The sequence below is a fragment of the Sparus aurata genome, chromosome 19 (assembly GCF_900880675.1).
Source record: "Sparus aurata chromosome 19, fSpaAur1.1, whole genome shotgun sequence".
NCBI classification, from domain to species: Eukaryota; Metazoa; Chordata; class Actinopteri; order Spariformes; family Sparidae; genus Sparus; species Sparus aurata.
In genome coordinates, this window is record NC_044205.1 from 2,737,218 (window position 1) to 2,750,433 (window position 13,216).

At 41.4% G+C, this 13,216-nt stretch overlaps 1 pseudogene; it reads left to right on the top strand.

Moving 5' to 3' along the window:
• Positions 1-3,140: 3,140 nt before the first annotated feature.
• LOC115570452 (G2/M phase-specific E3 ubiquitin-protein ligase-like) lies at positions 3,141-11,873 on the top strand (annotated as a pseudogene).
• The last annotated feature ends 1,343 nt before the right edge of the window (positions 11,874-13,216 follow it).

The following is a 13,216-nucleotide window of genomic DNA, read 5'->3' on the forward strand; positions in this document are numbered from 1 at the left end:
GCAACATATAACATACACATAGAAATGTGTACGTACTCATAGATTGCAGACGCATTAACTGCCAACATTTTATTCTGGTGACTGGATTGTGGCTTCCCTGACTTTGTTCTAAAAATAATCAGGGGGTCACTCATCAGGTGAAACATCTTGACATTAACCACCAGCCAGATATACGTACTGTGTGTTTAGTGCTAATGTAGCAAATACTAACAGGTGGATCTAAGATGGTGAACAAAACAAATGACAACTCCTAAGTTGCCTCAAAGTATGCTGTAGTAGATACCCCTCTAGCAGCCTCCCTCCAGTTCTATAGCATAAAGAGCAAACAGATGACTTGGCTGGTTGTATGGGTCACACAGGGCTTGGAGACCGAGGTTCAAAAACCAAATTACCTAACATAGTTATTTTAACCCAGAATGTGATATTTTTATTGCCTAACCATGACCATCTAACAACGTTAATGACATTCCAAAAGTCAAAATGTGAACTGTTTGACAGAGAGCTTTACTTTGAAAGTCTAAACAGACATTGCATATTTATTATTGCTAACCTGACCGCCAAACTAGAGGGGTAGGTAGAGTATCATAGTTGGAAGACTAACTTCACTGACAGAGCCGCTGTATTTGATAAGTTGGGAGTGGTAACGTGGCTTGTTACCAAAACCATTCAGTGATGCTTGACAAAGCATCACTTCAAAAGCGTGCGCACGTATCAACTGAACGTGTCACTCGCGCCTGCTTTGATGCCTGTGCAGCAAGCCGCACCTGAAGTGTAATGTAGTTTCCTCATTGACTTATAATGGCCCCCCGTTCACGCGCACGTTCAGGCGTGATAACTGCTTCACGCCGGTAATCACACGACGCGTAGTTATGGGAGGCCGTTTAGGGTGAAAACATTGAAATATGTGCACATGCACACTGAAATACATGCACATACACACTGAAAATGTTCACACACACAATGACAATGTGCACACATTGAAATACTTGCACATACATTGACATGATGTGCACACACGCACTGAAAATTTCCACACCCTACTACCACCTCACACAGCGGGATATAGGCTGTGTGTGTGTGTGTGTGTGTAGATGGGTGGGTATCTGAGTGTGCGTGTAAAATGTCAGTGCGCCCGGAAGTTGTTTCAATGTAACCGGAAGGCACCACCATCTTGGACAGAATTGGGGTCGCAAGATGATTTCTGGGGGTCGCCAAATCATTTTGATCAAATATACATTTATTTATCATTTATTTAATTTTTATCAAAATTAGTGTAGCGTCCTACCGGACGTTAGAAGGACGACGAGCGGTTTGGCTCAAACAGGCATTTTATTACTCAAAACCAGTTACTGTCGCTGTCGGCCGCAGTGACGTGCAGTGAGGTTCATGGCTGGTGAGGCACTGACTCCATCAGAATCAGATTAACAAATATATAAACCCAGAAGAGTAGATTATTCACCATTTGACAGCAAGGGCTGGCTCAATTCGTGGCTAAATGTGTATATTAGGAATCGAGGAAAATATCAAGAGAAAATATAACACTAACGAAAAGCGAAGAGATCAAATAGCCAACATTTGGCGGAAAGTAGGTCAATTGGGGCAAACAATTATTCATTAATTAAATTATTATTAGTGGGGCGAAGGCAAAACCAGAGTATGTAATGTACTACAACAACACCAAGTACGGCGAGGACGTCCCGGTCCAGATGCCGAGGGTGTACTCCGTCACAGGCAGACGGCCAGTGTCTGCTATAACATCCTGGACCTGGGAGGGATCAATGACCGAATCTTAATGAAGGAGCACCAGCAGCAGGAGAGCCCGGAGGAAAGTCCTGCAGCTGAGGGCAGAATACATGGAGGGGCAAGCGGCCGCGGCAGCCGGCACAAGGTGGGCAGCAGCTGAAGCAACCACCGCAGCAGCAGCAGACACGGAGGCAGTGCCGGTGTTTCATAAACAAATAAGTTACTTTTAATAGTTAATTTTCTTATTCTGTGTTTTCTCTATTAAAATGTGCAATGATATGAATTTTGATAAACGTCTAATTAAACTCGTTAAAATGTACATTTTGGTGTTATTTCGTTTTTAAAAAAAATATGACACAATGAATGCATTCATCACTCAATTGGGTATTTACATGACAGATTATGGAGTTTAAAATCTAGCAGTCAAATTGACCGCTTACGGCCGTTCCAGTAGTGTTGGAGTTCTGGGCTGTGCGAGTGAAAGGGGGAAGTGTTGAAATGTTCCCTGAGCTTGATGACTTTATGGAGAGTTACGACATAACCATTAAAACTATGAAGGGATTTATTGCCTCTCACCTCAGGAGCCTGCTTGAAAAAAAAAAAAAAAAACGTTTATAGAGTTAGGAGTTTTTGTTTACAAAATATCTCTGTTTTGACAAGGAAAGGGGCCGAATGAGCAGTCTGACAGTCTTAAGTTTATGACAAAATGTTATGACGTTCTTTTTCATGTTTAAGCTCTCAGCAACATAGATGTTTAAAATGAAACATGGGCTATTTTTCTCCCCAGTGTGTTTTGTTAAGGCTTCCTAATTAGCACGCGCTGGTTATCGTTTTATTTCATGACAAAAGAAAAACAAAGTTTGCGTTATTTGTTTACATTTTAACCGGCTCAACTACCAGCAGTATGATGGGATGTAACATGTTACTCATGTGAAAAGTTAGCCTCTTGATGCTGCTTTATGTTTTTCAAAAAATCCAAAAGTGTTTCAAAATAAGATGATAAAGATAAAGAAACTAATAGCTGAAGTGTTTCTTTAAGTGCTTGTCTGATTTGTAAATGCAACGTAACCTACGGTGTATTGATCGGGTGTTGTTTCAGCACCGCGCACAGCACTTTGTCCATCATGCGTTCACACCAGTGTGTGTGTGTATCATTATTATTATTATTATTATTATTATTATTATTCCTAAATCTGTGAGCACGTGATTAATTGTGCATATGGTTGCCTAGATCCACAATCTGTCACTACAAGGCACATCACCGGCTCATAGATCTTATTAATCATTCGCCCTGGTTTTATTTTGTAAATTAGGACAGGAAGTAGTGGCTTTTCACCGCGGACGACCCGGAACCATCAAGTTCGTTGGAGAAAAAAAAAACTGTATGGACAGGAGCGATGGCGGGCAGCCAGTCGGAGGAGGCTATCGGTATTTTGAGGAGGCTTCTTGGTTCACCAGAACTCATTAACTGTCTTGTGAGCCAAGAAGCCTCTGGAAATACGAGAAATCCCGTCAACAATGAGAATAATGAGATAAGCTTGTTGTTTAGGCCAAACCAATGCCTAAATGTTAATATGAGGAGCGACACCCCCCCTCCCCCCGTGGCTCAACAGGCGCAGACACCTCGCTTCCAAGCCAGGCGATTCAGCAACTGGGGCGGGCCGAAAGCAAAGAGAAGGTGGGTGACATGCGAATGATTTTTCTTTATTATTTTCTGGGCTTCAATTCAACATAAATAAATGACGCATGTTCATTTTGTCCACTTTCCAGAGCAAATCCATCGTCCCACCGTGAAATTACATTTTTTAAGGACGTAATATTGCTCTGCAGCCCCCGGGACAAAACAGTCCCAAAGCAACAAATGAAGGCCATGTTATATGAAAAGGGCCACATTGTGAGCTCACTGGAAGTGGATAAAACATGGGACCACTCGACCCTGCTACTCAAACTGCGTCAGGCGTTTGATGGGAAGATTCCTTCAGGAGCAAGGTATGTCATGTCGGCATGCTAGCATATCTGGCTCGATAAAGCTAACGTTACCTAGTTATCTCGTGAGCTGAAATTAGACAGCTAGTCAGCTAAATTAAGCAAACCTTACGTTAACTAGCTATCGTTAATACTGGCAGCTAAAGAGTAAGCGGTACCTGTTAGCCACAAACAGGTAACGTTAGTTTTCCCTGTGTTTTAAATATTGTGAAGTAACGGTAATTATTGTGTTAAAGTTGTTTAGTAGGGTGTGGTTGATGTATTTGGATGTTTGTGTGTGCATGAATTCTTGTTTTTTCCAGTCTGGAGTGCTTCTGCCGTGTGGGAACAAACTGGTTACACCCACGCTTAGCAGTGGTCAGCAGTTAGATGCTTCTGTGGTGCACAAGATCTTCAAAAGAGCTCCGCTGTATATTAGGCCGTCAGTAGCCCTGGAGGTAAGCAGCAGAGGACAGATCAGTGAGAACCTGACCTGCCCCTGTCACATTTAGAATGTGGCATTAGACTAAATATAATAGAGCTTCAAAATCAATATTCATGTCAAACATCAACACACCCCAGTCAGACTATCAATTTGACCTTTGTTAAATTATTCAAATATATATATATTTTTCCTTTTAAAAATCTTTTTGTTTTGTTTTTAAAGGCCAATTCTTATCTTATGAAGAAAATGAATATCTCGTGGTTATGATTAGAATTCAAGTTGGTTTAAATGTAGTCCTTGCTTGTTCTGCTTGGCTTAATTTGTATTTGTGTGAGTAAGTGCAGCAGACTTGCATAGTTGGAGTCAAAGGCATGTCGCATTTATTTATTGAGCCCTTATTCACACTAAGTTCCCTGAATGCAGAATTCTCAGTTAATGGCAATTTTGAGAATTATGGCTACATGCTGTACAGCAAGCCAGATGGACAACATCACTGCCTGTATGTGTAAGCTGAGACTCGGTGCCTGTAGCCCCACCAAAGCAAATGCTAACCAGTCGCCACTGTTCAATATGTCAACTCATGCTTTGTGAGATAGGTCTCTAGTGTTGCCTTTCAACAAAGTTTTTTTTCTGACAACTGAACATTTGATCACTTGAGGGTTGCAACTGCAATATCTCACTGCAAAATCTAAGCTTTTGAGATTAAGGTTATCAGCAAGGTGCATGATGACCACTGATTACAAGTTAAGCTAACAATTAATTTGTTTGTTATTTCAGCCTGCGATGAGGGAAGGCAGTGATTCAAGTACAGAGGAAGATGACTGGGTAGAAGAGGAGGATATGTTTGTCCCAGCCACTGCAGTTGCCCAGGCTTCATGCAGCACCCAACAGAAAGCCCAAGCTTCTTCATCACAGCCCTCCACAAGTGACCAGACCCCAAGTCAATGGCAAAACGATTATGGAACGTACATCGACCTCATACATGAGACATCAGATGAAGATAATGATGATGACCTGTACAGTGCTATCATTGCCAGCATTGAGGATCAGATGTAAGTGTTTTGTGTCTTACTACAGTAAAGATTTGACTTCAAGTGTAGAACTGTAGGCTTTGGCAGAGTGGAAGTTTGACAATAAGTAGAAAATACAGTGCAGACTATAAGCATTCAGATTGACACTTTTTACAGTAGCTATGAGTTTTAAGTGCCAACTTTCTGCTTTAATTTGAATGTATTTACATTACTGTCAAATAAACAGTGTTGGAACCCTTTTTCTGAAAGTTGATCAGTGAACCCTTAAAGACAGAACCACTCTCACTCTTTGCTGATAAGATGAAAGACCCCTGTCATTGTTGATGTAAGCACAGTTACTGATTGATCCGTCATTTTTACTTTTAGGCAGCCTAAAGAACAAATCCCCATTAGTCAAATATTGAGGGAACTCGGTGACAAAATTGATAACCTGCAAGTGTGCAAGTTCAACATCAATCGTTCTGCAGTCCTCGATGGAGCAATAAGGGGGTTCAGACGGCTCTCCTATGACCCAAATAAGAAGATGTCCGTAAAGTTTTCCAATGACAGGGGAACCACGGAAGAGGCTGTAGACCTCAGTGGCCCTCGCCGAGAGTTTCTACGTCTGCTGATGGAAACACTGGCAGAGTCAGACATGTTTGAAGGACCAGAGGGACACCTCAACTTGGCTCTCAGTTCCTCTGGTGTGTATATCTGCATTTATAGATATGCATATTTATTTGTTTGTTCATTTGATTTCTTTTAACAGTTTTTTTGATACAGCAGCATGTGCAGGGGCCACTCATGGTTTTGAGTTTTGGCTAGTGTTTTCTGAGGTGTAGTTTTTCAGGTTAAAACACCATGTCAGGCAGCATCACATCCCTTCATAATCAAAGTGATTCACTGATGTCATTATGATCTTCTAGATCACTGATGTAACCAGCCATGGTGCCAACCATGTATTCTTAATATGAAAAACTCTGCTGCTGTGCCTCCCCAGATATTTACCCACATGCTGCTACTGATTTGTTTTTATCTTGTATATTGTCAACTTTTTTTTAGCTGTGCGGGAGGACAGATATTTCATAGCTGGCAGAGCAATTGCTGTCAGCCTGGTGCATGGAGGCCCCCCACCATGTTTCCTCTTGAGAACGCTGTTTGCCTGCATAGCAGAGGGACCTGATGCATGCAGGCCTGTACTGGAGGACATTACAGACATGGAACTCCATGTTGTGGTGGTATGTGTGGGTGTCACTAGATTTTATGTGATTGTAAAATTTAATTGCTCTTTTTTGTATTTTCAATATGAGGGGGAATTGGCCGAGTTCTGCTCTACATGCGTTGTTTGGTGTTTTTCTCTGGACGTGCATGATCTTACAGAACTCTGTGTGGAAAGATTCTATTATTGTTTTGTCCCATTTGTCAAATTCGTGGTTTAGTTTTGGTCCCCAAATTTCACTGCCATAGAGAATTATCGGTTCTAATACAAATTGGAAAATTTTAAGCCAGATTTTAATTGGAATGTCCAGTTTGATATTTCTTCTAATTGCATAGAAAGCCCTCCTTGCTTTGTCTCTCAGATCTTTCACAGCCAAGTTGAAGCTTCCTGTGGAGCTTATGTTGAGGCCAAGGTATGTGTAGTTTTTTGTATGTTGTAATTTAGTGGTGTCCAAATAGAAATTGTGTGTGTTGTCCTGACTTGTGGAAGATCATAATTTTGGTTTTCTTTGGGTTGACTGTCAGGGCCCAGGACTGACAGAATGTATGCAGGAGGTTGAGGTGCTGCTGTAGACCTTCTTTGGTTGGTGACAGCAACACCAGGTCATCTGCATACAGGAGACCTTTAACTTCTGTGCCATTCAGATTGAGACCAGGTGACGTGGATTGATCTAATTGACATGCAAATTCATTGATGTATAAATTGAACAGGATTGGACTGAGGTTGCATCCCTGCCTCACCCCACGACCTTGGGGAAAGAAGGCTGTTTGTTTGTCTCCTATTTTAACTGCACATTTACTGTTTGTGTACATAGATTTTATTACATCATATGTTTTTCCTCCAATGCCACTGTTGAGCAGTCTGTAGAAAAGACCCTCATGCCAGATGGAATCAAAGGCCTTTGTGAAGTCAACAAAACATGCGTAGGCCTTCCCTTTCTTCTTGTCTAATTCTTGCTCGATCAGGGTGTGGAGGGTATAGATGTGATCTGTTGTCCGAAAATTTGGTAAGAATCCAATCTGGCATTTATTCAAAACATTTTGGTCATTGATAAAACTGATAAGTCTTTTATTAATAATGTTGCAAAAGGTTTTTCCCAGGTTACTATTTACACAGATTCCACGGTAATTATTAGGGTCATATTTATCTCCATTTTTATAAAGTGGTGTTATTAAACCTTTATTCCATATGTCAGGAAAAGTGCCAACTGCTAGAATTATATTAAAAAGTTTGAGTATAGCCAATTTTAATTTATGATCAGAATATTTGATCATTTCATTTAGGATGCTGTCGACTCCACAGGCCTTTTTAGCTTTCAGGGATTGGATGCTTTCCGTCAGTTCCTGCTCTGTTATTGAAGCATCTAGAGGGTTCTGGTTGTCTTTAATGACTAATTCTAAAGTTTTCCACTTGGCGTGTGTTTTGTTTTGGTCACTGTTCTTTGCAAAATTGCTGTATAATTCAGTAAAATAATTCATCCAAATGCTGCCATTTTGTATTGCCAATTGATCTTGTTGTGTTTTGTTTAGGGTGTTCCACTTCTGCCAGAACTGGTTTGACTCTAAAGATTCTTCTATTTCAGAGAGCTGGGTTCTGGTCTGTAGTTCTTTCTTAGCTCTCAGTGTGTGTTTGTATTGTTTTAAGGTGTCGTGGTAACGAAGGCGTATATTTTGGTTATTTGGGTCTCTATGTTTTTCGTTTGATAACTTTCTTAAAGTTTTCCTTATATTTTTGCAGTCGTTGTCAAACCATTTGTTATTGTGTGTCTGTTTTGGTTTATGATTAGATGTTTTCAAGTTTGATAACTTTGCCAATTTATCAAAAATTGTGTTAATTTTGCCCACAGCAGTGTTTACACCATCATTATTATGGGGAAATATTTCAGAAAGAAATAAATCGATTGAATATTGGATTTTGGAATTTTCAAATGCCTTTTGGTAGCTCTCCATGCTGTCTGATTTCCATCTGTATGAATGTGTGGTGTTGTACAGTTCACTGGGTTTAGAGGCCTCATAGTTATTGTGTTCCCTCTTCAGATAGACTGTGATCTTGCTGTGGTCCGAGAGGGGTGTGAGTGGGTTGACTGTGAAAGCTCTGAGAGACATTGGGTCCAGATCTGTTATTGCATAGTCTACCGTACTACTGCCAAGAGCTGAACTAAATGTGTAACGGCCCAGAGAGTCTCCTCGTAACCTACCATTGACTATATACAGACCCAGCGTGCGGCAGAGCTGTAAAAGCTGGGTACCGCTTGTGTTGGTAATTTTATCAAAATTGTGTCTTGGGGGGAGTTCGGGGAGAGGAAAGCAGGTTTCTCCAGGTAGGCCTGAGTGCTGATCTCCCTGGATGTTTATAGTGTCAGCTTTCTCTCCAGTTCTAGCATTCAGGTCCCCACAGATTAGCACATTTCCTAAAGTTTTAAATTGGTTTATTTCCCCCTCTAGAGTGGAAAAAATATCTTCGTTGTAGTAGGGAGATTCTGAGGGGGGTATGTAAATAGCTCATAGGTAGACATGTTGGTCTGCACATATTATTTCTTTGCTAATTTTCAGCCAAATATGGGATTCTACTTTTTTGATAATTTCAATTGAGTGGGTTAGTTCTGATCTATACCAAATGATCATGCCTCCTGAGTCCCTACCCTGGGTTACTGTTTGGAGTTTAATTGATGGAATAATAATCTCAACGAAACCGTAAGGACAACCAGTGGAAGTGTCTCCTCTGTACCATGTCTCTTGTAAGACGGTGATATCAGAGTCTTTTACTTCTCTAATAAAATCTAGATTTTGGCTTTTTAAACCAAAAGCAGATGATCTAAGGCCTTGAATGTTCCAACATGTTATTTGAAAGGATTTCATCTTTGAATGTTTTCTGTTTTAAAAATAAGATGAACACTAAAACAAATAATAAATGACCAAAAACAAGAAATAAATAATTAAATGTGATTAAATAAGAGATGTTGGGGGATAGTTTAGAGTGTGTGATGTATGATGTATGTATGTATGTATGTATGTATATGAGTTTATCTCAAACATTTCACGATTCTGTCTCTGCTCATCTATTACTTAGCTATGAGGTTAGAGCAGAGCAGGTGTAGCATGTACTGTATCTCCCTGAGGTCACCAGTGGGGGGTGGGGGTGCCGCTCCTCTCACAACCTCAGCATAGTTCTGTCCAGTAGGCTGGGGTGCCTGTAGAGCTGGCTGTACTGCTGGAAGTAGGCGGGGGGGAGGGGGTCTAGGTTGTGGGGGCCTGTGTTGACTTGGTTGTGGGGTGTGTTGGTGATGGTGGTGATCTTGTGGGGGCCAGAGTGTTCTGGGTGTCCTTGCTGCTAGTCTGGGTTGGTGGTGTCTAGGAGCTATGGGAGGTCTAGAAGGTCTGGGTGGGGTCTGTGCTGGCCGATTGCTACTCTGAGCGGTGGTGAGGTTCCTGCTGAAGGCGATGTCCTTCAGGGTCTTGGCCAGGATGGGGACTGCTTCTCTGTATAGGTGTACGTGGTCATACAGGCAGTCTGGACCTAGTGTTGGGTGGTGAGCCAGGAACACGTTGGGTTTTAGGGCACAGTCCCTGGAGACGCTGGCGTTCACCCTGTGTATGGTGTGGGGGTGGTAGTCTCTTCTTGGCAGGAGGGTGGAGATGATGATTTTGCTGGTTGGGAAGGTGGTGGAGGCTTTTTCAATAATTCTCCTGAGTGAGTCTGCCACTCTCTCCTGTTGGGACCTTAGGTCGTTGGTGCCTGTGTGGATGATTATGTGGCTGGGGGATCCCAGCTCAGCCACGGTCAAGAGCTCCAGGGCTCTCTGGGTGTTAGGGCACCAGATCTTCTCGACTCTGTGTGCCTGTGCAGTCTCAGTGGAGTTGAATCCACTGTTGCTGGGGTCTCTCTCTCTCTCTCTCTCTCTCTCTCTCTCCCCCCCTCCCTCTCAGATTTCTGAGCCACTGCTGGCTGCTTGAGACATCTTACAAGCCTGGCTGACAAGGACAAACTGTTGGAAGATGTCCTGATGTTTCAGGTGGTTCAGCGTGTCCGTGGTCCCTTGGAAAGGTATATTTTGTCACAGTGCAAATCTGTTTACCTTTCCTGTGATATGGTTTAGACACAATGTGAATATAGTATAAATAGGGCAGACTGTTATACACTACCATTAACAGTATACCCATCTTATTATTGCAACACATACACTACGTTCATTTAATATTGGGCTGTATTTGTTCCTTACCTCGATATAACTCTGCTCATGACGGATATCACCAGTATCCTAATATTCCACAAACATTTGTGGCACTTAAATTCATTCTGACTGCCTGTGTATTCCTTCTTGTGTATCTATGTTGTGTGTGTAGGTTCAGTGATGGATTGAGAACACTTGGAGTGCTCCAGAAAATAAAACATCATCCCGAAGCCTTTCGCCCTGTCCTGTGCTACAGCCCTGGGACCCTGACTGCTGAAATTATGGATGACCTGTTTGCCATAAGATGGTCCGAGATGGGAAGCAATAACAGGGCGGATGAGAACAGGGTGGTTGCCTACTGGAGGGATTATTTACAGGATGCTGAAGGTGGGTGATTTTATTAACTGTAATGGTATGGATTGTGGCCTTCACTTTGCAGTCAGTGTATGGATATGGAATAGTGTTTAAACTTGACTGGAACTATTGGTGTTGTATGCTTTTAATTCCGAACTGAGTGTTCCCTTTTGGAAATCATACTAAAGAGTAACTTTGCCATCTTGAAACCCAGACCCTATTACACTGGCAGTGAAAAAGAATTGCTTACATTACTAAATAAACAAGGTGTCCAAGGTGAGCTATCAGTACAGTGTACATATTTTGTATGATTCTTGCCTTCAAATTACTAACATACCACACTGTGACATTAAGCAATTTTTAGTGAAAATACTTGGCTGCAGTCAGGAGTAACTGGAGCTTCTTTCCTACGAAATCTGTTAAATTCTCTTGCAGTCACCCTATTGCTAAGTGCACATATCAGAAATTTAATTGTCTTTTATTGCTTTGTTCATAGAAATAGGTAGACACAATGGTTTCCTTCTAACACATCAAAAACACCAGTTAATTATGTATATGCATGCGAGCAATTTGTTTTTGACATCCATTGCATAATATTGCTTCACATCTATGTAATGGTCATTATACTAAGAGGGGAAAATCTTATATTAGTAAAGACTTTACTTTTAGTTTTAATCAAAACCATTGATTGTTGTTTCAGCCATTAATCTTGTCATGGTATTTTTCAGAGGACGAAGGACCGGCAAAGCTTGGAGACATTCTGTCATTTGCAACAGGGTGTGGTGTGATGTGATGCCACCCATCGGGTTTTCTCCTAAACCCTCTCTGGAATTCCAAAGAGGGAGATACCCGATAGCAAACACATGTGTAAACTGTCTCAGAATACCTCTTCACCAGTCCTACGAGCACTTCAAAAGTAACATGGACTTTGCAATCTGAAACACTCAGGGATTTGGAATGGAGTAAAAAAAAGTTCGGGTAGCCTAGTGCTCACAATTCTGACATCTGTTTTGCAAATGTTTGTATTTCTTATTTGTATTTGTAGTTTTTTACAAGCCCTTGAGTATCAAAGACCTTACAGCAATTTTTTTGGTTACATAAAATTTGGTTTGGGTTTAAATTTGGTCTTTGTAGGTACAGTGTCAAGGAAGTGTTCATTGTTACTTGATATGTTACATATTACTTTGTAGTGCACTCAGGTAAAAGATGAGCTGTAAAATGAAAGAGTGAAAGCCATCAGTTCAGGTGTAGGCTACTACTGTTGATTCAATGCTGCTGTGTTTTCAGATCAATGTGACAGAGGACCATTCTTCACAGTGCTGTCTTTATTTCTGTGGCACTGCTAGTAAGAACAGTTTACTCAAACTGTTTTGTTTCAAGAAAATTTACAAGTGTCACAAATAAATTGATTCCATGGTTACCATCCTCAGTGAATGGATCGATAGCTTGATTGATTTCCTCGATGGTGGTGTCATTTATATTAAAGTTGTTTTCAGGAACCTCAACATTGTTGTTGAGATGAAGCTCAGGCAAGGGTCCACTCTCATCAGTCACTGAAGGTTCATTAGCATCAAATACACTGCTCACAGCCGTGCTGTTCTGTCCAACATGAGTAATCACACCTCTATGCCACAACTGTAAAGGTGTCATGTGTCTCTCAGTAGATAGTGCATGGTTATTCCATTGGTCTCTAAATTCCCTGACAGCCCTTTGGATCCGTGGAAAGTAAATGTAATGCAAACTAAACATGTGTAGCTCAGAAAGTGAATCAAGTATACATTCATTCTGCATGAAAGTAAACAGATCAGAGTAATGGTATGAAACTACACGATTAAGCTCAGCCCAAAGTCTTTCTATGCGCTGGTTATGAACACTGCGACCTGTTATTATGCTGCTCCTGTTTAGTCCTCTTCGCCTGAGCATGTATCGAGCTACCTCAGTGTTCTCCATACCACGATCACATCTAACTCGTGAAGGCATTCCAAAGTTTTGAACTCCTTCCTGGAATAGGGATAGTACACTGGAAGCCCTGTTGTTGTTGAGGCACTCAAGGTATATGATTGTGTGACTGAATCCGTCCATGCAGCCATGGAACACCATCCTCCAGCTGATGAGTTTATGGTTTCCGTCTATATGCCTGTCAAAACAAAGCAAAGGTAAGATAAGGTCTGAGTAAGCCTGGTGTTACATTGTATTTGGTGACCCATCAGATTCTGTGACCTGCAGTGTTGGAAGAGGTAGACTCTGATCCTTAAGTAAAACTATCAATACCACAATGTGAAAATACTTAATTAAAAGTACAAATCCTG